This window comes from Erpetoichthys calabaricus, chromosome 18, assembly GCF_900747795.2.
Source record: "Erpetoichthys calabaricus chromosome 18, fErpCal1.3, whole genome shotgun sequence".
In the NCBI taxonomy this organism is placed as follows: domain Eukaryota; kingdom Metazoa; phylum Chordata; class Cladistia; order Polypteriformes; family Polypteridae; genus Erpetoichthys; species Erpetoichthys calabaricus.
In genome coordinates, this window is record NC_041411.2 from 75,980,081 (window position 1) to 76,007,586 (window position 27,506).

General features: G+C 41.6%; 2 long non-coding RNA genes across 3 annotated transcripts in view; both read right to left on the reverse strand.

Moving 5' to 3' along the window:
• LOC127526220 (uncharacterized) overlaps positions 1-27,506 on the reverse strand; it is a 388,781-nt gene that overhangs the window by 306,668 nt on the left and 54,607 nt on the right. The gene's annotated exons all lie outside the window — the stretch shown is intronic.
• Positions 3,926-22,064, reverse strand: LOC127526217 (uncharacterized). Of its 2 annotated transcripts, XR_007933856.1 has the most exons (4): positions 21,727-22,064; positions 19,425-19,546; positions 11,292-11,446; positions 3,926-4,077 (listed from the first exon to the last, which is right to left on the reverse strand). It is a non-coding gene; the product is annotated as an uncharacterized LOC127526217 (long non-coding RNA). The 2 variants fall into 2 exon arrangements; XR_007933855.1 differs by lacking the exon at positions 21,727-22,064 and having other exon boundaries at positions 19,425-19,798.

The window sequence follows — 27,506 nt, forward strand, 5'->3', positions numbered from 1 at the left end:
CTTGAAATTTGCTCCCATCCCAATTCTGTTGCATAGACTGCTTGTCCCACTGGAGCCATCTGTTGTCTCCTTGGTGGTTTTCTGCTGAGCCGCCTTTTCCGTATTACAGGTCACACATCGCTCATCAGGCCTTTGCCAACTATTTCCAAAACAAAATGAAATTGAGCTTTGAATCTCACAGGGGTGCTGTGCACCACAGAGTCACGGAAACCTCCTCTGTCACCGGCCTTAATTTCCCGATTCCCCACATTTCTATTCCGAGTGACGCCTATGCCCCTGCTCAAGGACACGTTTCACCGACTTTATTTCCTTGATATTTATAACCTGCGTCAGGCTCTGTCTGCTCCTTCAGTCTGCCCTCTGCCTGCTAGTCCTGTGTCTGTACATGGGGACCTGTGCTTGCCTCCTGAGTTGCTTTGGCATGCTGGTGTCTGCTTGTGAGGAGTCCACTGGGACCCTCACGACTGTCTTTTTTGGGGGCCGGGGGGGGGGGTCACACTTAGCTACTGCTTGTAATTTTCCATGCTGTGCATAAATGTTTTTATTCTGCCATCAATTCACACCACTAACCCAGCAGACTGTAGATTCTGGTGCAGATCTACTGACTCGATTTAGTTTGTTTCCATCAATGTCATTTGAACTGTGCAGTTCTCTCCTCCCTTTTCAAGTCATAGATTTACAAATGGATTCTAAATATTTAGGAATGTGGTAAGAATTTTTTTTAAAGATTTTGTTAGTATTTGAGCCATTTTTATTAAGTATGCAGGTGGCGGTCACTAAAAGAGCCGCTTGCCTTTTGCATTCTGTCATTTGCACCTGTCTGCTGTGCTCGTTAATCGTCCATATTTTTAATATAAAAATGAAGGCAAATAGCCTTTCAAGTATGCCTGATAGGGGAACCACACCATCTTAAGGGTTCTGCTAGAGCAGTGTTTCCCAAACTCGATCCTGGTGAACCCCTGTGGCTGCAGGTTTTTGTTCCAACTGGATTCCAAATCATTAACAACACCTGATAGCTAATTAAATGAGATCAGTGCTGTTTTTTTTTTTTTTTCTTCGACATTCAGAAAAGCACAGCACCATGGCTTTTACATTTATAAGACATTTAGAAATATTTCTGCTTTTGCTATAGATTTAAATGCTTAACTCTATTTTGTTGATTTGATTTCATTATACTTTGCCCTTTCTCTGTGCAGTTTTCCCTCTTCATTGTATCTTAATAATGACCATTTAAAACGAGCAGATCAGACACCCAGGCAAACACTGAATAATCAAAGGCTGCAACTACTTTAGTCAGACTCACTAATTAGTAAATAATGGATCAATTAACTAATTAAAACATCTAGAAAAGTAGAATGAAAATCAAGATGAAAATACTGTTTAAAAAAAATAAAAAAATAAAAATTAATGTACCAAGTAGTTATATAGTAATAATTTTTTAATTTCTATATTGTTCCCTAAACACAGAACTTGGGAAATATCAGTTCACTTAATTAGCCCAGGAGTTCAATTAAAAACAGAAGCTGGTTGGAACAAAAACCTGCAGCCACAGGGGTTCACCAGGACCGAGTTTGGGAAACACTGTGCTAGAGCATGGTTTCCTAAACTGTGGGTTGGTTGTTGCTGTTGGGTCCCTACTCACTGTTGTATTAGAAGGGAATGGGTCGTGTACAGTCTAGGTGGCTGGCAGTTGTTTAAACAATTGACATTACTCCTCCACCACATTGGTGGTGATTCTCTAAGACCACCTTCTGCTAATGCTGTCATTGGCAATTCTACAAATGTGGGGGTTGCCCCCCCCCCTTCCAAGATATGACGGTTGTTATGGACTGGATCTCGAAGACACTAAGAGGAGGTTGGATCAGTTGGGGGTGGGTTAAGGTAGAGAGAGCTTATGAACCTAACCTAGAAGTGCAAGTTGAGGAGATTTTCAAGTGAATTTGTCTTGAGTGCAATTCCGCATACCCTCCCCTTCTGACCTGTTTTCAGTGGAGAGGTGAGCTCTGATCATTGGCTTCATTTTGTATCACCGCTGAGTCAAGCTGCACCTTGGACACACACACAGCGGGGATTTCCTCTGTGCTACACTGTGTGGTAGCTTTTACGATGTTGCACTTGTTTCAGATTAGGTTGCCTAACAGCTCGTGGCTTGCTGGATAGAAACGTTGAGCATTGTGTTGCTGCTGTGCCAGAAACACAAGGTGCTGTCTTTGCACGTCCACTGACACTTTTGAAGCACTGAAGTGTCTAACTGGGAGCTCAAGAACTAGTAAACTTAGAAGTTGGACAAGTGTACCTCCATGGGGTAGTGCCATTTTAGTGTGTGGGGGCTTCTACAAACATCCTTGCTTGTGTGCTCACAAATCTAATCGGTCAACTTCCGTCTGTCGAACTGTCTACAGTGGTCATGAAGGCTTATATCCCTTGGGTGTAGAGTGCTGTGGGGGCTAAATGCACCTCTTTTTTGTGCATCCCTAGGAAACTTAAGTGCCAGACATTTACATTCTGGCTTGTCGTCCTCCAAGCTGGGGGGCTCCTGATTCAATAAAACAATTGCAACCCTTCATTGGGAAATAGTCTTTCTCCCATTGATTGCAAGTCCCATTGCCTTTCCAAAGGATTCATCAAATAAGCCCAAGAGCTTAATGCCAGTCTGTACCACAGCAAACACTTTCTGAGGCTCTAAATCGGAATCCCCCGCTCCATCCCAATACAGTGAGGAAGCCAATGCTTCAGTCAGTCCCTATTGGTGATCTCTCTCTTCATGCTACAGCTTTTCAAAAGGCCACTCAAGTAATGGGACCCCCCACCCAAGCATTGCTCCTGTATTCCTTCTCCTTACTAGGTGTGCTATGGTGGAAAATGCCAGTGTTGCTTTGGCACATTAGCTTCTCTCCTTCAGGGGCTTTTTTTTATTTTTAAAACCGCTACAGGGAAAAAAGTTGATTAAGACCCTCATCCTACTCTGGAGCAGATTCTGAAAGTAATGACGTAATTTAGGGAGGATGCCCCAACTCGTGCCCTGACCCACCTGCTGCAGTTGTAATTCAACCTTCATGTACTGTAAGTTAGGCTCCAATAATTGAAGTCGGCTTTCTTCACTTGTGCTGCCCACCCTGAGAATGCGGAGTAAGCCCACTTTGTTTTCAGGCAACATTTAGTAAACTTGAGTTTTACAGGCAGAGCACAGTATTTTTCCTTTATGACAGGCTTGTTCCTCAGTGTTTGAAGAAGTTTAATGTAATAAATTGATTAGTCCTTTGAAGCCCCCCTAGCATTGGAGGTACAGTTTAGGGTTAGAAATCGAGCAGGAAACTGGCAAGAGTTTGATTTGTACCACTGTTCATACAAAGCTGTGACATTTCAAACCTGTCCTTTAATGTTCAATTTATAAATTTGGGGGGATAAAAGTGAGATTAACATTTGGGCCCACCTATCACTAACAGTTAAGAGCCTCAGGGTGCAGTGAACTTCTGAGTTAAGGGTCCGCATAACCTGTGCCATGTCACTAAGTGTCTGGTGCCATCACTACAGCAACATTTATTACTGGAGCACATTTTCAGAGACGGAATGCACTCAAAGTGCTTTACAACATGTCCGAGAAGTAGTTACAAGCAAATAAACACAAATTAAATGTAGATAATGAGGAATACAGAGTATAACATAAATGTACACTTATGTAAGATAAATACAGAATTAAGAACTCCAAGTCTCTAAAGGATAATAAGGTCAGTGTGGACAGAAAAACAAATAAGAAAACCTTCAGCTGGAAAATCAAAATCTGCAGGGGTTCCAGGCCAAAAGACCACCCAGCCCCATTGGACATTCTGACTAAAATAAATGTTAAGTTGCTCTTAACAGTTTTTTAGGCTTTATTTTAGAGGATTTGATGCAGTGGGTCTTATGGCAGGTTGGGGTATCTGCTTTCATTCAGACATCACAGGTGCCTGCACAGGACAGACCTACAAATACGAATGTGGTAAAAATACACAACTTTATTTTAAGTAATAGAAAATACAAATTGGCTTACCTAATTGTACAACTTCTTTCTGATTCTATGCTCCAGTTACCTGAAACCTGGGGGTAGTAAAAAGCCAGAGAGTCGTATCTGTTAATGGAAGGACTTAGTTATAAAGAATGCAAAATATGTGAATTAAAAACTCCTGCAGATGCATATAATTAGAAACCTTAAGGATTTACCTTCATCTGTTTGCTAGTCTTGCTGCCCACCAGTCCCCCACTAAGATAAGTACTCGCAATCAACGAGCAGCAAACGGCCACTCCTCGAACAAGTGTACTGCATAAACTCCCACCACCCTAGTAAAGACCCTGTCCTCTATATGTGGGAAGGGCACGAGCCATGACAGGCTGCGCCGCAACATAAAAAGAGGCTCTGGGGTTCATTAATAGACAAACACTCTGCAATATGCAGAAATACGACAGGATAGAATTCATGGCGGTTGAAGTGCAAAAAGTAAATACCCATAATCCACCTTTTTTTTTTTTTTTTTTTTTATTGAAATATAAAACAAACCGTTTACTTGTTGGAAGGCACAGTTGCAATGGAGTAGGGGCCTGAGGGATATTATTGGTTTCCTTCTATGGTGGACGACCTCCTTGTTCTCACGACTGCTTTGCTAATGACATTTCACATATCCTACTGTGATATGAGTGATGGTGAACTTTGGGTGGTGGATTATAAGCTACATTTATGTTGCTCTCTGCCAAATGCCTGATTCTTCCCCCCCAATTAAAAGAAGAGATCGCAGTGCTAAAAATGTGTGTGGTGCAGCCAGCATTCGTTCTCCAGGAACATTATAACCGGCGTGGTCTGTGTTGGCCTCTAAGGGGGTCTTGAGAGTAACTGACGAAACCTCAGGCTCACCATACACATTTCATGCACTCCACCATGCTTCCAGCGGTGCCCTCCATTATGTACAGAGATGTGGTCACTTCTCAAGTAGCGAGAGCCCACTTTATATGTGCTATTGATGCCTTAGTAGCCAAACCCTCTCTGGACAATCATGGACTGGCAGCCGCCACCTTTCTTTGGGGCTAGTTTGACCATGTGAGGCTATGCCGGAGATCATTTCACCCACTTTGTGGCCATTCTTTGCAGGCATGCCATGCGCCATTACCAAATGGGGGAATGCACACCTTCTGTGTCTTTTGTTGAATGGGTGGGGGTGCTAATTCATCATTGTTTATCCAATTCTAATGACCATTCCCGTTGCTGTGGATTTGGAATTGTTTCTTGCATGGTGTCAGTTCTATTTCTGGGCCTCTTGCACTGCTGCTTCTCAGAGGCCAAGCCTATAACGTTTTGAATGTGTGGATGATGAGATTCAGGGCTGTAGTGCGGAAGTGTCCTTACTTCATCACTGGGCACACACTTAAGACAATTTACTGGATGTGGCTGTGGCATTCGGAGTATCAAACGATGCAGATCATCTTTACTGTTTCTTACACATGTGTTCTTAAAGCCCATGTCATCTAATTTAGGAACTTGAGCGCCCGGAGCCTGTTCTGACAGCACTTAGGTACAAGTGAGGACCCACACACACACACACACACTCCACCCACCTACCTGTTGTCAGTTTACTAGTTCAGTCAAGTATTCTCTGTGTCTGCGTTCTCACAACTGTCGTACATTTAAGTTTCCGTAACAATAAACAATTTGGTTAACTTGTCAGTATTGCCTATTCCACATCGGAAACTGTTGACATTTCACTTTAATGGGTAATTTCTGCGGGAAGATCTCGGTGAAGTGAAAACTCTGGCCACTTTTTCCACATAAATACCAATAATTATTGGCTGGTAAGATTGCCGTATGAATGGGGGTTTTAATTAGGGCGGTAGTCCTGTCATAGTCCTTGACATCCAGACTGATGCCTGATTCCTGGCCTGGCTGACATACAGAAGCTGATGTGGTCTTGCATCAAGTGATCTGTAAGGTATGTGTTGTGTGTCACTTGATATCTTGGGCTTGCTGATGTCTAAAATGGTAAGTTATTTTTATGGAACCTAGAACACAGAACTCGACAGTATGCCAGTCGGATGTGTTCTGTTACTGACACTCATGTATACCACAGATGGAAACACTCCAAGGTCCTGTCATTCTCGCACTCGTCTTTACTTCCAAATTTAGTGTCTTAAGTTGTCAGGCCATTCATTAACCAAGCCCCCTGTTTTCCACAAAATGGTCGGGGGTGTCCCAGCATCTCTGAGGACCAGCCCTGGATGGGGTATCAGTCCATGATGAAGGTGATCCTATGCCCACAGTCCATACTGTGGTAATTAGGACCAACCATATAAACACGAGAGGTCCATCAAAGACACAGTAGCCCCTGATGACTCGGCACCTTGGAACATCTGGATAAAAGGAGCTCTCATGCTGTTAATTGTAGATGATGGTGCGACCTTCTTTATCACTGCAATTTTCATCCAGACTCCTCACTAAGCTCCTTGACGTGGGTCTCGGGGTGTCTCGGTTCAGGACAAGAACCCCTCTCACAACAGCTGAGAGATGTTCACTGATTTCAGGAAGGAACACTTGCATTGAGGATGAGGCTATGGAAAGAGTCAACAGTTTTAACTTCCTGGAGGTTACCATCACCAATGATCAGAGGTGGACCAGACCCCCCACAGCAGGCCCATCAGTGACTTTATTTTTTGCAGACACCTGAGGTAGGCCCAAATGTCTCCAGCAACCCAGGTTAACTTAACAGCCCAGGGGACTGTGAGCCCTTGCAGAGGGGTGGTGAAGATCATCAATGGCACACATGTACTGTCACTCTGCAGGACCAATTTGGGAAAGGCAAAAGGAATCCTAAAGGACACCAGTCAGTCTGTCGGTGTGGACATTTTTTCTGGTCTTCTATCACGCAGGGCACTAAAGAACTATTAACAGCAGAACTGTGACATTTAAGAAAGGTTTCTGCCCGCTGGAAATATGGCTGCATGATAAACTGTGTAATCGACTGAGTGAAAGAAGTGGCCCGTCTTCTTCTGGGGTTCTTGGGTACGTTGCGTTGTGCTTACCTATGTGGCCATTATTATTACTATGGGGAATAGTAAAGGCTCAAACTTAAATCTGGTATTTCTTGCAGACACAATGAATCAATGTAAAACATCACACAAGTACGAGTTTCACTGTACACTGCACAAATCGCATTGTAAAAGACTTCGACCGGTCCCAGTTAAACACATTGAAACTACACACAGACGAGCTTTGAACCACCAACTCTGGATGCTGAGATAGAGCAGTGCTAACCTTTGTGGTTTTACAATCTGGGGCAGTATGGTGGCTCACTTTGTAAAACTTTCTGACGTGCTCTGGTAGGCACAGTCAGATCTTCCACTGACTCAGGCCTCAAGTATAATAATGAAAGTGTACTGGCAAGGCTGTACGAGGTGACAACTGGCACAGCCTGCGGCGGTGTCTTTACGTGACACTCTCTGCTCATAGGGGCATACGGCTATAGTTAACAACATGGAGCAATTCAAAAGTGAATATCGAATCTCCAGAATCTCCTTGGGCCTGTGCCCGTTTTCCACACACCGTGCCCTCTATAATGTTTGGGACCCATTTTGCCTTGATTTACCCCTCTGCGTCACAGTTTAAAATTATGAATCCAACAATTGAGACTTGTGATTAAAGTGCATACTGAAGGCTTTCCTTTGAGGGGATCTGCACCCTTTTCAGTCGCACAAAACACTTTTTCTACATGGGCCCTCTTTGTAGGGTTGACACAGCATTGGAGGGTATATTAAAGCAGTCGTCATATTTAGGACTTTGTCTTCGAAGTCTACGATTCATAGACATCAGCAGGTGCTGAGGATCTTCTCTGGTGATGCTCTTGTTTCTTGTCCCCTGAAATTCACTCCTGTGTCTGTGTGAAGTGCAGACACTGTAAATGTTCTTGTGCTTATGGCTGCCATTTCTGAACCGTGTTTTCAGACTCCCTGTCCGTCCTGCTTGTCAGGGCCATTTTCTTTCAGCATTCTCGTTATTCACGTCCGTCTATCTGTCCGTTTTTAAGAATGTTGGTTTGATCACAGCTTCAACACTCTTTGATTTGGAAATAGAGGTGATGTGTTGCTGGTTCGCCCGTCTTGTCACAAGTTTATCACTCAGTAAGGTTAGTGAAGAATGACTTCTGCTGCGAACAGCTGAATTCGCCCTCAAGCTGACACTGGGAGAAGGTCAAGTAGCCATCAGATTTACAGGTAAAGACAACTCTGAGACGTAGTGGAAAGCTGCTTGAGCCCACTTCTGTCACAGACTTTCTCCACTTTTGGGCGGATTCTTTACAAGACTTCCTCAACACTTATGACTTCTTACCAATTATGGCTGAATTTACCCTCAATTACACTTCCTGGTTTGTAAAACAGCTGCTTACAAATGGTAACATAAAATCATCTCTCCATGGACTATTTTCATGAGTGACTGCCATGCTTCCTCATTTCGTGGTCCAGCCCCTGTCCTATCAGCTATTCTCGTCCGTTTGCATGCAGAGGTCTGGAATGGTGCCGTTGCCTTCCTTTCCATTTGATGTCAGTCAGTCAGTAAATAAATAAATAAATGTGATGCTATATACTGCAAAGCCCTAACCGCTCCAGGGCTGCCACTTGTGCCAGGCACGCAGATGACATTTTGACTGATTTCTGCCACAGGCTCAAAGATGAATTCGGCAGATGTGTCAAACAGCTTCTCAAGCCCTCGGTCACACATTTGAAACGGATGATCAATGGCCTGACTGGCCAGCACAAACAGTCAAACCTTCTGACCCCCAAACCCCCCCCCCCCCCAACCCCACTCTTTGAAGGCAATTCCACATTAGGTGTTCATCCTTACACCTGCGTTCACATGGGCATGAAAGACTTGTACCCATAGGGGTGGGCATGCTGAATGATACTGAAAAAAAAAACTACAGTTCCTGAATTACGCTTACTCCCTGAGCCTGGCTTGATTCAAAGTGTGAGAAGTTTGAATTCACTAAATGATGTAGCGCAACTGAAACAAGTGAAACACTTTCTAAAAATTCAACTTGTAAAATCTGTGTCATCTGTTTTTTTTTTTTTTTTTCTATTATTATTCTAGCAACCCTGAAGTTGTGTGCCGAAGACAATTCATTCGTAACTGCAGGGAGCCCCTCACAGACGTTTGTGGTGAAACAATCTCAGTGTCCCCGTTTGGACTGACACTTGTAAATAAGATTTGTCAGTGCCAGGCTGGTATCCTCCACCTCCACAGTCAACTGATTGTGACAAAGAGACATGAAGATGGAAGAGTTGAAAATAAATACTTTCAGAAATTTACCAGTGAGTTGCATCACTACACAGACCCTCAAATGCACCTGGGCACTCTGTATAGGCGCAATGACTGTAGTTTACTGGCAAACATGCTTCACTCACTAATGAGGCAATGCTGCTTCTATAGTCATCCCTATAGAAAATGGGAGTATGCAAATCTGTATGCAATGACAATGATCATAAATAAAGTGAAAATGGGACCACTCACTTACAAAACAAAAAAGAGCTTGGAGACAGCAGCCAACAGTTAGGGACTGTATGTGCTACTTGAACCAAAGAGAATCGTTCTGAATAACAAACGGCCAAAACTATTAGAATAGATAGGAGGAAGCAATGGCATCAGTTTCTGTAAAAGGGAAAGTAATGAAATCATCTGGTCATCCACTTTCAAGATCACTAAATTCAGTTTAGGGCCACATCTGGCACAAGGCGGGAACAACCATGGACAGGGCACACTTTCACTTTTATTTTATATACAGTAAATATATATCTCCACCCTAATACAAGGCTAAATGTGTTTATCTGTGAGTCTTTGTCATTTCAACACAAGGTGCATCACACACATTAAAACTGCTTTTACAAACGTCAAACTGAATGGCATCTACCGTAGGAAAAGGATAAGCGTCTGTCTGTGTCCGTCCGCTTGACAAGTCTCTGTCACTACTTTTACAAATCCCATACAGAGTCATGCATTACATGGTGCACTGCAAAGATAAACCTGTCTTCGCTGAGTAGCACACCTGGTCGAATAAAACATTATCAAACAAACATAACGCAATTCAGTGCCTTGAGTGAGGCTGGAGTAAATCCTGGCAACATCAGCTGCGAGATGGGAATTAGCCGTCAACAGGGCACCAGTCCGTCTGAGGGGCCCACTCACGAATCTACTTATCCTCACCCTGAGCCAACTTGGAGTTGTCCATTTAGCTGACAGGAAAGCAGGAGACTGTAGCACGAGCCACTGTGTAGTTCCCATTAGCAAACATTTTCAGCATTCCTTTAATTTTGTTTAGATCTAGAATTCCTTTTCTACACAAATATGGAACTGTGCTGTTATTTGTCAATTGCACTATAACAGAACTGGGAGCACAGTGGTGCAGTTAGCAATGCTGCCATGCGTCTGTGCAGTTTGAACCCTGGCCTTGTCACTGTCATCACTGTTTTTTTTTTTTATTTGTTAAAGTTTGAAGATCAATCAATGTAAGAATGGAAATGTTCTATCTCTATCTATCTATCTTATAGTGTCTTTCCTATCTCTATCTATCTATCTTATAGTTTCTTTCCTATATCTATCCATCTATCTATGCAAATGCCACACAGATAATGTCAAGGCCAAGATTCATACTTGGCACTGAAGTGTTTTAAAGTAGCTGTGCTCCATATCCTTAAATTGGTCGTTGTTAGTATTTTTTGTATGTGTACCTTGAACATTTAGAAACTCTTCAGGTGGTCTCATCCCCACTAAAGCTAGCAACTGAATGGAGGAAAGTGGCAACAACTTTCCTAGTGGAGAGGAACGGTGATCAGCACGATGAAGGTGACAAAAAGAGAAAGGTAGGACTTAAGTTGGAACTGGGACAACTGGGCCTCTATACCCCCATTCGTTCGATAATGAACTGGCATGGTCCTGGTGTTTGCAGCTATTTCTGTACTTGATGATCACATGTATGTATTTATTTTATATTTAAAATAAGAGTGCCATGATATGGAACTTCATAAGTCAAACAGTACTGCATTGACCTACACTGTGGGTGGGAACAGCAATGCCTCACAGGCCCAGGCACTTTGACTTTTCCTCCCAGGTTAATCTACATGATTGAGTTTTGAGTATGTCGTCACCTGTTTAGCACCCAGTGTGGGTGGGACAGGCGTTGGCCCCCTGATTCCCTGAGATCGAACATCGATAGATGTACATGATACACTCCAAGCAGGCCTAATGAGCCACCCCACTAACGCTGTCTGTGTCTGCCACCCACCTTGTCTCTTTATGGATACTCCTTACAGGCCCAGGTTTTTCTAGACGCTCTTCTCTAAGGCTGCTTCTATTTCAGACTTTTCCTTTTAATCCTTAACCTTAAAGCATTGACATCCATCATGTCAGTGTCTTCCTCCTCAGCCATGAGCAAGGATGCTTAAAAAAAAATTCAAACCCACCAGTCCACTCCTCATTCACACTTGGTAATTTATTCAGGATATAGCTCATGACCCTAAATCCTCCAATCTAATCTTGAGGTTGCGAAACCCTGCAAGCGCATCCTTCACCACTCAGCCACCCACAAGCTTTTCAAGTGACTTTATTACTCAAATCTCAACTACCACTGTAGCCATCTGGAGTTTTTTTTTGGTCTGCTGAACCTAACAACCTGCAGGGGTTTTCCAACATTCTTTACCGACGTGGCCGTTGCCGTTGGCTTCTTGCTTGTCACGACGTTGCTTACATCTTCGCTTTCCTATAAGTGAATTCATTTTTTATGAAGAGAGTGAGGTGTTATTTTTAGGAACTCGAGTGCAGCGCCTGTTTGGTGCTGAGACGTGTAAAGTTGTAATCGAGAGTGCATCATGCACACAGGGCTGTGTGTCAAACGCAATGACAGGCTCAACCTTAATGCTACATCTGGACCAGGGGTCTCAAACTCACTTCCTGGAGGGCTGAAGTGGCTGCTAGGTTTTCAACCCAACCAGTTTATTAATTTGCCTCTAATGGAAATATCCATCATTGCCTCGATTTAAATGGGCTCCTGTTTTAAGATTTCAAAACCTAAACTGCCTACTTTTTCTCTTAAACAGCTGGCAGTTATCAGGAAGCACTATGCTGATGGATTGGATGATGTTCTCAGGAAAAATATTAGAAAATGTCTGACGTGTCAAAATGTGTGCGCTGTGAAGACATATAAATCAAGTAACGTGTACTGTATTATCAAAAACAAGAGCCGGCTTCTAATTATAGAGATGGTAGCAGCAAAAACCTCAAGCCTTTTTGCTACCCACCAGGAACAAAGTTTGAGACCCTCGATCTAGGCAGGCATACGTCTCCCAAATGAAGGACCCTGTGACTCTGCGGACACTGAGGTGTGGTGTACAAGGGCTGATTCAGCTCCTGGCTGTCATACGCCCTTGCACTTCCTTCAGGTTTGTTTCTTTGGCTGCATCGACAAGTCTGTCATCTTCCTCCTCTTGACTCAAGTTTTAGAGTGACTGTCATCCTTTATCGGTTTCCATGGAAAGCAGCGAGTTGGCGGTATTAGTCTGCAACAGTTAACAACCTCCCAGAAAATGTGACTGGTCCCCAAGACTACAAAATAAACACAGCATCTCAACTTGGAAATCCCCCCCGCGTTATTGCTTGATGTTCTTTTATTTCTGCTTTCATGTGGTGTGAATCCTTTCTCCAAACATCCTCTGATATGCCAGGAATTGGGACCGAGGGTTCATCTTGCAGTACAACAAAAGGCTCATATTGTATTTAGCGACTTGAAGATGCCCATCGTAAGCAGATGGACTGAGACATGTTAGAAGTAGTCCGTTTTATAACTTTTCCAATTGGCAGATCTCAGTTCTAACAAGAATTGAGTTAGAATTATTGAGCCAACAATCAATGGCTTCTATTTTAAATTCTAAATACCAAATCAAAAAAATCAGCTACATGTGCTTTCTTTCTTCATCAAACAGTTAGTATTCTTTGCAAGGCACTGGCTATTTTCTACCTGTTTACCATGTCTGATTTTGACTGTAATCATTCATAATCAAGTCTTAACAAATATAGAAATGTTTGATGTATGGATTAATAAATATGGACAGCACCGAGAAGGATCGCTAAACTCTAACCTTGATCTTCCCTCTAATGCCCACATCTGACACCATACATTGTTGTACTTGGCTCTAGCTAACAACCTTACAAAACAGGAAAATTAATTTCTGTAAATTTCAATATTGTGGTCCACTACTGGTCATGAGGCAGAATGGATGAGGAGAGGCAAGGAAAATAGTGTTAACTTTCCTCAGTGCACCTGATCATTATGACACCCACTTCAGGACCACAGAGGCTGAAGCTGATTTGGCAGCATCATGTGTAAGACAGAAACCAGTCCTGGCCAGGATGTGACTCAACTGTATATTCACAAACACCCACTTGGGGACAATTTGGTGTCTTCAGTCAGAGTGGTCAGCAGTGTTTGTGTGTCCAAGTGTTCCCACAACAGCAATTCAGCCACTAGATTTACAATTTATTCAGTCAGCAAAGATAAACAGAGAAGTTGGTGCTTTTGTTTAGCAGTTTCTTGGATAAAATCATGCACATCCTTTACAAATCCTACAACCTGGCAACTACCGTATATACTCACGCTTAAGTTGGGCCTTAAAACCGGAAAAATCAATCACAAAATCAGATCCCGACTTATACGCCTGTTCAAAAATGCGACACTTCTTGCCTCCTCCAATCTCACACCAGTTTCTCAGATGCATTGAATTCTGAATGCTCCATCGTAGGCAAGTTTTGCTCTTACGATAAAGGTGTATGAGGATGTGAGATACAATAAACACAAATCAGTGCAAACGTTGCTTCGGAATAGTTTGGGTATTACCACGTGGTCACGTAGGCACAACAGAGGGGGATAGGAGCACACGCTGATACAGAGCATTGCCGCACCCACATAGAACAAAATGGTCGTGTGCTCTGTGGTTACTCTCTCATGTGGGAGTTAGCATATCATAATCTCTTGGACTAATAGCGCGAGTTTTCCGCATTCAACTTATATGACCGCCATTATAAAATACCAGAAATTACACTGTAAAATCAAGTCCCAACTTATCTGCGAGTATATACAGTAATACAATCAGGACGGTTTGCATTTATAAAGCATCAACAGATATTTCTGATCTGGGGATCTTTGCATTAAGCTGCCATGGGTTCACCCAGACCCCAATGGAGAAGGCCCAAAAGTGTCATCACACCAAGGTGGTACCCTGAGTTCTATAATGTGTGGTCTGCTGTTTTACTGTACCAGAATGATCTACAAAGATATGTGCGTTTGTGCTGACTGTGTTCTCTTTTACTTGTTGCTTTACACCATGCCAAAGCTGTTTTGTATTTTTTTGCTTGCTCTTGAAAGAACAAGAGTAAATAACAATTTGATTGTACTATTTGTAAATGAAACCATATTAAATTTCAAAATGAGTTAAGTAGTGAGTTGTAATGACACATATTGAGAGTCAGTATAATAGGCAAGGAGAAAAAGACTAGAAACAAGGCAAAGTGAGGTGAGACTAGTAGTGAGAGAATGTCAAAAACCTGAATAGTCACTGAATGTGTGAAAGCAATAGCTTGGCAATTGTTAAGATTAAACATGGAGATGGGGCCACACTGACATGTGTACAGTAGACCAGTATCTCCAGAAGGTAATATGGTTGGGTCAGCTGTGAGGATAGTTTTGGAGGAAAGAACTGCAACGTAATAGAACATTGTTAATTCAAGAGTATTTCACCCCAAGGTCAGGGGTGTAGGTCAGAGCCTATCACAGCAGCGTCAGCGCAAGGCAAGAATCACAGAGGCCATCATACACAAACACACACACTGGGACAATTTCGAATTATTAATCAACTAAACATGCATATCTTTGGTGCGATTTAGGAAACCCTGCATAGATGAATGGAGAAGGTGCATACTCCCCACAGAGAATGACCAGTGTGTTGTCTCGCTGAAGCCACATTTATAATACAGATATCTGGAGATAACCGTGAGTTACTGTAATTTTGCTTAAAACTGGGTGGGAATGATTAGAGCGGTCATGCAGTGTCACATTTCTGAACCAATCCAACGCCTCATGAAGGTGGTGCTCAAAGCAGGGGCGGTGATTTTAAACTTCAAACCTCAGAGGTGCTCTCGTTAATCTGGTCCAACATAGAGCAAGCTTCTGTTTATGATGAACTGTCTATAGTCAGAAAATCTCCTAAAAAACCCTACTAGAGATAAAATGTGTGTCACATGTGCAGACAGCACATTACACGTTTTAAAAATAAACATAACCTGATCCAAGAGGTAAAAACTTTCTGTAGCATCAGCTCATATATTGGGACTTGACAGCCTCAATGGATGAGCGGTAAATGTGAACGATATGCTGTCGCAGGTGTGGTTTGTGCTCTCTATGTTGTTTGGAGTTACAACAATAGTGTAGGAGTTGATGTAAGCTTGAAAGGACTGACAGCTACCGTATGTTTGTGAAAATATGAAGTGCAATGGTGTAACACTTGAACACTATGAAGTAAATGGTGTATCACTCTGCATCCAATGGACTGCCGTTGAGAAAGCTGATAACAAAGAGCCATAGGAGATGCAGATTTTTTTACTCAAATCACCCGAATGAACAAATTTACCTAACAACACCAGCAGAACAGATGAGGCTGTGCAACATCCACTGTCTGACTGCACTTTTAATGAATAACTAAAGAAATTTTACATTACTGTCTAATTGGAAGTCCAAACCTGCCAAGATTAAATAGCCACAGCGTTTTAACATGGTGGATATCGTTAGAGCACAATGCTTACCTAAACTTGATTTGCTGTGGTTGGGTCACAGTGATGTAATAGTTAAAATGACAGAAAGACACTGTAGCAGATGGAGGCACTTCTCAAACATGTGGGGCCCAGTAACTGCAGTTGTCCACAAGCGTGTGTGTCTGTCTCCACTGTCACAGCACTCATTACAATGTACAAATGAATGATTAAGCTTCAGTTAACTTCGCTACTAAGTTCTTGAATGGCTAACAGCAATTGTAGCTTTTTATTTTCTCTCGGCGTCAAGTCTTTTGTTCAGTGTCTTTCACTCTTTCCCTAAAACCCCAGCAGCAGTTTAAAATGCACGGACTGGAGAAATTGGGAGCAGGTGTTATAGAAGGAAGCTGCTATTCACTACACTACACTTTTAACGTGTTGTCATTTCAGAATCATGTCTGATCCCATGAGACTAATCAATGTGAGAATCAAACCCAGACTTGGATCTGATAACCTTTTCTCCACAGTCCTGCCCGCAACTGCAATAGTTCTAACAGTACAGATAATGAAGGCATGGCAATGAGTTTCTACTCTACACCCGAGGGCGGAACGTGGTTTTAGGTCACAGCTGATTTGTGAGTCAACATCAGGCCACTGTCAAAAAATGACTGCATGGCTGGTCATAGACAGTTACTTAAAATGTCCCTTCCTCTTATAGGCAGGCTGTAACTTTTCATGAAAAATATACATTCTCGTTACCAGTAGTACTGAAACGTTTGACTGTTTTCTTACATTAAAACTGGTAAACACACTTTAGCATATGTAAGATAGTCCATCCACATTTATTTATTTATTTTTGCTTTATTGCTCATGAAAAATGAAACCCTCATGTCTGTGTGTTTCTTTTCCCTTCGCCCTAATAAGTTGTTTAGTGCTACGGTTTATCTGAAGACTAGACTAATTTTAAAATCAGACAAGACTGAATTTGCTTGAAGGCTGATTGGACAAAAAAGTTCAAACATCCTACTGAAGAGCAGACAACCTAAACCATGAATGAGGTTTGTTGTAATTCTGAGGTGGCCATGATAGATTGGTCTTCAAGCTCTGTGATGAGGATTACTTGTGTTCTATTTAGTGTCTGGTATTAACCCCATTTTTGACACCCATTGCACACCCAACCTACCTGGAAGGGGGTCTTTCTCTGAATTGCCCTTCCCTAGATTTCTTCCATTTTTTTCCTACAAGGTTTTTTTGGGAGTTTTTTTTCCTGAAGAGATGCAATGCAACTAAAGCATTTGTCCAGGAGTTCAAGACTTCAGACTGTCATTGCCAGCAAAGGGTTTTCAACCAAGTATTAGAAATGAACATTTTATTTCCAGTTATTTAATTTGTCCAATTACTTTTGAGCCCCTGAAATGATGGGATTGTGTTAAAAAATGCGTTAGTTGCCTCACATTTTTCTGCAATCGTTTAGTTCACCCCACTGAATTAAAGCTGAAAGTCTGCACTTCAACTGCATCTGAGTTGTTTCATTTAAAATTCATTATGGTAATATACAGAACCAAAATTAGAAAAAAGTTGTCTCTGACCAAATATTTATGGACCTAACTGTATGTTTTTTAACAAGACTGAAGATAAGCAACAACCTTTTGCACCACCATTTTGACTTTTTTTTTTTTTTTTTGTTGACGGTTACTAATTTAGGCAAGGTGAACAGAAAGTGGGCAGCGTGTAACAAATCCGTATCACGTTGTGCACTTTGTAAGTGTTATTGACTAGATTCAACCAAAACCTACAAACTACCAAAAACAAAAATAAAACACTTTAGAAAACAAATGGCTGACAAATGCTGGCTCTACTATTCGATAGATAGATACTTTATTAATCCCAAGGGGAAATTCACATATACTCAACTGCTATTTAAAATTAACACTTTGGCTTTATTTAAAAGTGTGTTTATTGGTTTTCGAATTTGTACCCCCTCTACTACACTATGGTTTTTGTGACCTGTATTGAGCCTTGGTCATTTGTTTTTGGACTTTCTGCTTGCTCTTTTGGGTAGGATTCATCCACTGATTTGAATGTGTTCACTGAAAAAGAGAGTGTTTTATGGCAACAGAGTAACCAGGAACATGCTTTAAGAAACATCAGTGGAAGGAGAAGCAGAAGGCAAGTACAAAACACTGGACACGGTGAGGTTAAGTTTTTAAGTTTGCTCGTGCACAATGAGGTGGCACAGAGGCAGGTGGAGATCTGGGCTGAAAGAAGAAAATCCAGGGAAGATTTGAACATCATCAGCATAGAGATGATGTGATAGAAGTGCTCTCTAGTTTTCAACTTAGCCTTTCCTTAATTAATCGAGTTTTTATTTAAATGACACATGAGTAGCATTTCCAGTAACGCTGATCAAGTTTTAAATGGTTCTAATTAATCAAGACGTTTTGCTCCATTAGGTCCTCGACAGCCTCCAGGTACTACTGCCCTTGAGGTCTGAAGCAGACCGGCCCAGAGCTTGCTGGTTTGTTGTATTTTTTTTTTCTCACACAGCTCAGATGTCATTCTTCATCTCACTGCTTCCTTTGTTCTTTTGCTTGCAAGAACATTTGAGGTTTTTTTTTCTTTTCTTTCCTGCAGGGTAACCAGCCTGAAAGTGGTGCTATTAAAAATGTATCAAGAGCTGGATTTGAGTTACACCCCTTCAGCTAAATCAAACTCGCGACGCACAGTCCAACTTGCTGATTCACCTTCTCCACACACTACCAGCGGTTTATTCATTGCAGCTGCAAAATGAAAAATGACTTCCAAATGCAGTCTTTACAGAGTTCAGTGTTTCATCTGCTTCTTTTGTTCTCCTAAATAAATATTTTAGCACTCTACTGAGCAATGCCGTTTCAAAATCTCAGTGCATAAACAATAGCGGAGAGGAGGCAGGGCACAGACTCCGGAATATAGCTTGGCAGGTTTTTTGGGAAATGCCTACAGAATTTAATGATCAGTCCAACTATACTTTAGAACAGTGTCACGTGCATGCACTTGGGAGGCCGTTTAAGGGCCAGTGAGGACAAGATATATATATATTTTTAATGTATAGTAAACTATTTACTTTAGAAGATACGTTCATATAGCAAATGCATATATGTCATGTTTGTGAAGAAACCGGTTCAGCTCCAAAGATACCAAACCTATCCTTTAATTCCAACTTTGTGCTTAATGCTGCCTGGAGAGTCAATGGCCCCTGCATAAACATGTATTGGATTAAGTAGGTTTGGAATGTTATTTCTCCTTAGAGTTCTATGTGCCCAGTGTACAGTATACAGTACGTCCATGTGGAATATAAAGGAACACTCATTAATGACTGTGGTGACTGCTTACATGTGTCATGCTTTGACCTCAATCCCACCTATTGCCATCCTTGATAGTCACCTTTTCCAGGTAATGTCAATTATCACTTCAGGTCCTTTTTATTGCTTATCACATTTTTGTATCCCCCAGATTTGCATTTGCTTTGCTTTTATGTTCATATTTTTGCTGAATCTGTGTTTCAATTTACTGCTTGCATTTTATTTTACAACATTTTTGCCTGATTCCTAGGTTTTTATTACTAACTGATTGGCTTACTGACCTTTTTCCATATTTTTATCCGACATGCTTCATCAATTCCACCTTTAAGTAACATCATCAGCACCTTTCAATTGTGCTTGCTGGCAAACGTCTTCCATGCTCATTTCCACCATAAAGCTCAACCTGAGGAAAAGAACAGACAGAGTGAAAGCCTGGCCATGGACAGGGAGATGACAACCTCTCTCTGCTACTGGCACACCTTCAAACTCCTACTTTTGCTGGCTTTCTTTACTTAGATATGGCACTGTTCAAACTTTTAAACATGATAAAAATGTGGTGATCTATGTACATACCTAACATTTTTACTCTCCCCCAGTTTATTTTGCCTAACCAGGTGCCTCTTATGTAACTTTGTATCTAAACTGAAGTTTATTCAAGCAAATATCACAGTGAAGCATTTTTGTTTTTATTTTGATGGTGAAGCTCATACAAATAAAACATCATTACAAACATACAGCAGAAGGGTAATGGTAATTGTCATTCCACAAGAGCCCCTAAACAATCAATTTAATTTAATGTGAGTCAATGTGAAGTATTACACGTAGGAAGAAAAAATGTGAGGTTTGAACACACAATGGGAGGTCTGAAAATCGAGAGTACCCCTTATGAAAAGGACTTAGGAGTCGTAGTGGACTCTAAGCTATCGACTTCCAGTCTGTGTTCAGAACCCACTAAGAAGGTTAACAGAATGTCAGGTTATATAGCGCCTTGACGTGTGGGGAGTACAAGTCACAGGAGGTTCTGCTCAAGCTTTAAAACACACTGGTGAGGCCTCATCTGGAGTCCTGTGTGCAGTTTTAGTCTCCAGGCTACAAAAAGGACATAGCAGCACTAGGAAAGGTCCAGAGAAGAGCAACTCGGCTGATTCAGGGTAACAGGGGATGAGTTATGAGGGAAGATTACAAGAGCTGAGCCTTTACAGTTTAAGGAGATGAAGAGGAGACCTGACTGAAGTGTTTAAAATGATGGAAGGAGTTAATCCAGTGGACCATGACTCTTACTTTAAAATGAGTTCATCAAGAACACAGCGACACAGTAAATTTTGCACAAACCCTCAGTGTTTCGTATGGCCTGCCCCATTCATCGTAACAACAATCAAGTTGTTACAAGTGGCAGGTGTACAGCGGCTACCTGCTTAGGTGCTGGTGCCTTACACCTTTCCCTGACTCCCCAGAGTGCAGAGGTGAGGTGCTATAATGCCACGCATGATCTTGTGCTCTCAGTTGCAGAGTCCAGTCAGATAGTCTTGAGTGCAGGTGCCGGGGTCTCGATGCATCAGGCTGCTCTACTAACCAATGCAGTTCTGCAGCTTCATGATTGCATATATAAGAAGCTGATTAGGATGCTCCATATATATATGGATGTTTCAGGGTGACGTTCTAGTCGCATTACACGTACAGTACGCACGTTTACAAGGTGATTGTGAATTATAAATAATTTGAGTACGCCAGATTTTATAAATCTTTTTTGTTGCATGCATTTTCCTGTTTGTTTTTTTGGTGTGTGCAGATTTTCACACTTGAGTCCATGCAAAGATTTGAAATATGAAGCCCCTGGTAAGCCATTACATGGAACATTCTTGGATGCCAACAATAAGCCACTACACATATTCAGGGGGCTAACGCTTCCCTTGAGGTGCCCACAGACGGGCAGGGTGTGGCGCATGTATGATTACTGGAACCTGCTTGAAACACCAACCAACGGGGAATAAGATGTTCTTTGCTTTTAGTTTTTGGAATAATTTCCAATGCAACTTGTACTATTTCTGCTGGATTCACTGATAAATTGCAGGCAGTATAATGTTTATTGTTGTTTTATAAATCACTTTAGTGGCATTGCTCAGTACACTGTAAATTCTAGCAAGAGCAAACTCCAGCAATGACACAAAACATTTAATCATGACAGGCAAATGTTGAAAGGAACAGAGAGAAAGCATTTTATACAGTGTGAATGGTATTGTGTAATTAGCCCTTATGTAGCTTTCAAAGGACTGTGAACAAAGTGGGCTGCTCTAATAGCATCTGCAGGGCTCAAATGATGTCAATAATACAACAATACAAATCAGAAAATAACCACAAGGTGAGACGAGCAAAGGGAGCACGACATTGAATTCAATCGAACAAAAGGAAAATGGCCTTCTGCCTCTCTGGGCCTTACGGGGTCTTTTGGTGGGGTGCCTCACCTACGTATCCATCACAAAGCAGAACTCTTTTATTCAGCTCCCATTTTTCTTTCCCTCTCTTTTCGCCTGCTCTCTTCCTGAATTTAGAGCACTTGTCCCTACTTACTTACCAGCTACTCACTCCTTCAGCACTTGATTGTGTGCAGCCACTTAAATCCACACCAGGGTTGCTTCTGAGGCAATTGCTGAGACGGCTCCCAAGATCACCTTCTGGTGTCTACTTTCCAGAGCTTCTTTGGGGGTCTCTCATCCACTAAGGTATACATTTTATTTAAAAAAAGCTCATCGGTGTGGTCTGTGCTTCATAATATGCAGCTGGAGTCCAAATATACTCAACTAGACTTTCTTGCCACCAACTATCAACCTCTCTCATCCTACTGTCTGGTCATTTAGCCATTTCTTCATTTCAGAGGGTAAATACTCCTGTAAAAGATCCTCCACAAGTAGCTGGGAGATGAAAAAGTAAACTCTTTGGTGTTTTATGACCCCCATGGCAGTGTTGTGCCTTTTCACAGTGGCAGGACATGTAACACTCCAATCACTATGGCTTTATATCTATATTCTAGGCCGTTGTCTAGTTCGGTCTTTGCCTTAGTACATAGCACCTGCCTGCTTGCTGTCACCCTAGTGCAGCTCACTGGACGCTACAATAAAAAACAGCACACATGAAATGGCCTTTTTTGTTTAAAATCATAAATACTAATTCTGTACTTTCTTACCATTACCCAAAAAGCTATCTTTTTACAATTACTGCTGATGCATAGAATATTAATAATTAAACACAAGCAACTTTAAATCAATTCATTTCTATGGTGTACCACTTTGGGCACTTGACTTTAATCCTTCATTTTACTGGTTTAATTCTTGCCATTGATTAATGGTATGACCCTGAACAAATCACTTAACCTATCCAGGGTTAAGCTGTTAAGTGTAAACAGCTTTACCGTGTAAGGAGTAGGCTGAATAAACAATAATAATTGTTACAATAATGTAACGATACAAATCTTGAATATATTTTCTGAACTCAGTTTGAACTTCAAACAATTCCACCCACAGCCCCTTCGCCGCCTCTGCAGCAACAATCCATGCTATGTATATTTGGCTGTTTGTCAATGTCCCAAACTACTGAATACAATGAAACTGCACTGTAGTGCCATCAGAAGATCCCTAAAGAGGCACTCCCTGTTTCCAGTGCTTTAGTGTCAGTTGTACACAGTACCAGGGAATGCATCTGTCTTTTCTCAGTTTCCTTAAGCCAATGTCACATTAGGTGAACTGGCAGATAATCTTTTAGAGCAAAAACCTGGAGATGCACGTAAAGAACAAAACAAAACAAAAAGGTACAAAGCAAACCAAAACTGAAGCCCCATATGAGAGACAATAAGTGCAGTCAAAAGAACAAGAGGGTCAAAACAAAAAGAGCACAATGATTAACTTTGAACACGTCAGAGATTTGGTATCTGCAGACCGGATAAGGATTTTCACTTATAGTCAGTCAGTCAGTCATTCTCCAACCCACTATATCCTAACACAGGGTCACGGGGGTCTGCTGGAGCCAAGCCAAGCCAACACAGGACGCAAGGCAGGAGCAAACTCTGGGCAGGGCGCCAGCCAATCGCAGGGCACACACATACCAAGCACACACTAGGGACAATTTAGAATCGCCAGTGCACCTAACCTGCATGTCTTTGGACTGTGGGAGGAAACCCACACAGACACGGGGAGAACATGCAAACTCCACACAGGGAGGACCGGGAAGTGAACCCACGTCTCCTTACTGCGAGGCAGCAGCGCTACCACTGTGCTACCGTGCCGCCCATTTTCAGTTAGAGCCACCCTCTTATCCCACTGCATCAATTACACAGGAGTCCCAACCTTGGGAGTCACAGACCTAATGACAGAAATAAACAAAGGCAGCATTTGAGGACGTAAAATCATACCAAATCATGACAACTTCTACTCAGGGTATGTCAGACTTACTGACTGAGGATGCTGATCTTGTCGTCAGACCATGTCAGTTTACATGGCTGTAAATTGTTGGGCAAGTCAAATTTAGTAACTGCATTCTGCCTTTCCAGCTCATCCCTTTTTCTGACAGCCCAAGCTAATAACGTGCCACCTGAAGGAGCTGCTGCCCATTGGAAGTCATCTCAGGTACAGCTCCTTTTTTATTTTTATTTTTTCCATTCTGTTGCACTGCGTAAAATACAAGACATCAGACAGGCGAGCTTCTCTTCCGTTTGTGAGGTCCAAAACACATGCGTTCCGTACTTATTTTTGCTGCATTATATGCATTGTACTTATCAGCAGCTGAATAAAATTGATGAATACATAAAAAACATCAACATTCACTGCAATTTATCTACTTTAATAAAGTGAGAAGTGTCTGTGTGTTTGTCTGTGCATCCGTCTCTGTCATTCACAAACTTTAACACTGCCTTTATGAATCCCATACCATATGACATATAACATATGCATTGCATTTATCATTCCAACAGATAGTGCATTACAAACATTTGTAGTAATGCATTTTATTACTACACATGTTTGTGATGTGCCATCTGTTGGAATGACAAATGCACTGCATTTTATTGCTACATGCATTACAAAACAGATGGTGCACTGCAGACATTAACGCTGAGATCTGTGTTTATTACTTAGATTTTAACCTGTCTTACTCGGGTAGCACAGCTAGTATCTTTTATTTGAATATTTTGTCATTTCTTTTTTCTTGCATTATTTTGTACTGTACTCATATGGAGTTTTAAAATGCTTTGTGACGGCACTGTATTAGGAAGGTGTTACATACATCAAAGACCAACTGACAAGTATTTGTCAGTCCATTATTATTATAGTGCAAGGTCATAACATAACATTCTCAAGCTTTCTTAATTGAATGTAGAGTCATGGGGATTTATCCTTATTCTAGAAGCATCAGGTGTAAGGCAGGATCCAACCCTGAGCAGGGGGCCAGTCCATCAGAGTGCCTACCCATCTATGGTAAAGTGGTATACTCATGGGCCTAATGCAAGGCCAGGGAAGATGTGTATTGTGGTAGTTCGTGGAGACTGACGATTTATACATGTTAACTAGTACAGAGGTGTTGACAACAGTATTCTGAGAAAGAACTACTGCGTGCTTTCCTATGAAATCAACTTACATTTTAATGATGCAGGAAGACACTATAGGTTCATAACATAGCTGAAATTCATTCCCTGGATGGCATACTCAGGTTTGTTATCAAGCCAAATATTAGCCAAGAAAATGTGTTTATATTCATAATAGAAAATATTCTATAACAACAATCTCAGATTTCACTTTTTGCCAGTGTGATGTTAAATGTAACACCCTCAAATGTGCTTAATCCAATTTAGAATCAGCACTCACTCGACTCAAGGCAGGAACCAGCTCAGAATGGGGTTCTAGTCCATCACAGGCCCAGCCTGCACTTGCTCAAACAGGACCAATTTAGATTGGTCATGGGATTTCCAAGACAACATGCAAACTTCACACAGGCAACAACTGGGAATATGATTTGAACCCAGGACACTGGCTTCAACAGGCAGCTGCAATGACCACTACAACACCCCAAGCCATGTTAAAGATAGCTTGAAATTAGATGATGTGTAAAAACATAGAACCTGTTCCAGACCGCCCACTAAAATGTATAATACACACATTTCTATTAAATCAAAGGTTCCCCACCTTTCTTACTCCCCACACCCCTTGATTTATGGTCACACCTCCTAAAACTTCAAAGTCACATTTAAAGATGAAGAAGTAAAATTTCTATTTTTGAACCACATATAGTGGGCGAACAAACTGAACTATATATAAACTGAGCAATTTACATTTAAAACCTGTGAAGCTTAGACACTCACTATGATGTTCTAGAGATTGGAGTATCCAGTGAGGAATTAAGCACGGATAAGAAATAACATATGATCAACAACCGTGGAGATTGGAGACCCCCATGAAGCAATGGGAGTTGGTCCAATACTAAGCAATGAAACACAGTTGCCGAGCTTTGTCCCCAATGACACCTGCACTGCAGTTCAAAAAGTATGCACCACACAGTTAACATTGCTGTGCTACTGCCAGGACCGCCAGCAGGAGAGACGGGCCGTGTCTAAGCAACAGGTGTCCTCCCAACAGCAAAAAATGTCAATCCAACTATCAAAATTGGTGATGTTTCTGATCAGGGCTTGCACAGAAATCAATAAATCAATACTAGACCTCACCCTTCTCTACGGATCATTGCAAGATCCAAAATTCCATTCTCTTTTTCACCTTTACAAACGCTGACACAGAAAGAGACCCACAGGAACATGCATTTCTATGGCTCATTCCCAGGTGACAATTGTGTATGTAATGCTTGATTCTTTTCATATAATATAAGGGGAGCACCAGCTATTAAATGACGACACACTGCAAGACACCAATTGCACCACTATAAAGTCAGACAACTCACCTCACTCAATTTTGGCGAATCGCGACTTCCTGTTTGCCATATCCCCTGAAATGACATCTTACAGCCCCCTGGCATTGTGGGCATCCCAGGTTGGGGACCTCTGTATTAAATATAGATAATACATTAAAATCTGAAACAGGAACATACTATATAAGTCAGCTGTTTAAAATTATCAGACATAATAAACTGCACTCTTATAATTTTGAACAAATCACTTAAAAATAATCTTCTTGTTAAGCAAAGAAGTTGCACAAGGCAAAGCATATGACTGACTTTACCTTGCTCAGTGAGACAGTAGAACTGGAAACAGAAGACACTTGGAACTGATCTGAGTGGACCATACACATGACTAATACTGCTGTTTTACTTGTACCATCTCTCTTCATTATATTTTAACAAGTAGTGCATTATTTTAATTATAACACAAATCAAAACAGTCACCATCAGCACCTACAGGCCATTAATTAAATATTCATTAATGTCCTTTGAGAACTTAAATTAGTCTGGAAAATCTAAAGTCCTAAATACATTACAAAGTTTATTAATGTCAGGGTCCAAAGGTGCCATCCTACATGAGGCGCAAGTAGAAGGTGCCTTGGCAGGGATGCCCAGCTGGTGTTGTCGTGGCGAATAATTGTCACCAGAGGGCTTTTTACCTGAAATGAAGGCTATTAGGAGTCTCGGGATAGGCAAACAGAATCTATAATTTTATTGCAATAAAATAACCATAAAAATAACACGGACTCAACCCAATACGGCCAAATTGAGCTGAGCCCCGAACAGTTCAGGACTTCAAACTACAGGTATAGTCATTTCTTATCACTCCGACCTCGCTCAGATTAGCTCATATGCTCTTTTTCTCTGACTCCCCTCTGCTCCTGTCCAGCCGATACCTTGAGTTCCCATGGGAACTGTTATTATCTCCTGACTTTCCCTGCAGCTGGCCCCTCCGGTACTTTCACTGTCTATTGTTAATTTTACTTTCTGTTTTGCTCATTTCTTTCACTAGCCAAGGCGTTTCTTCCATATATGGGCTTCCTCTCATCATTTTCCCTTCCTAGCCTATTTGGTGGTCAAAACTAAGCTTTAATTTAAAAAGAAATATGGCATATGATTTTATTCAATTATTTACTTGGCAATCCTGACTTGCATTAGTATCTACACTAAGGTTAAAGCTTATATATTTGTCTAGATTTATTTATGCTAATACATGAATACACTAATTTTACTTTCCATACATTACATCATCTTCCTTTTGCCGTTTCTGCTGACTCACTGTTCCAGCTGGCTTCTTACATGCCTACCAGGGCCTATTTTTTACTGAGCTTTCTGACTTTCGAACACAGGTGTCCTGGTCCCCCCTTCTTCTGTCCTCGGGTAGTTTCTGTGTGTCATACTTGTCCTGTTCTATTCTTCCTCTCTTAATACTG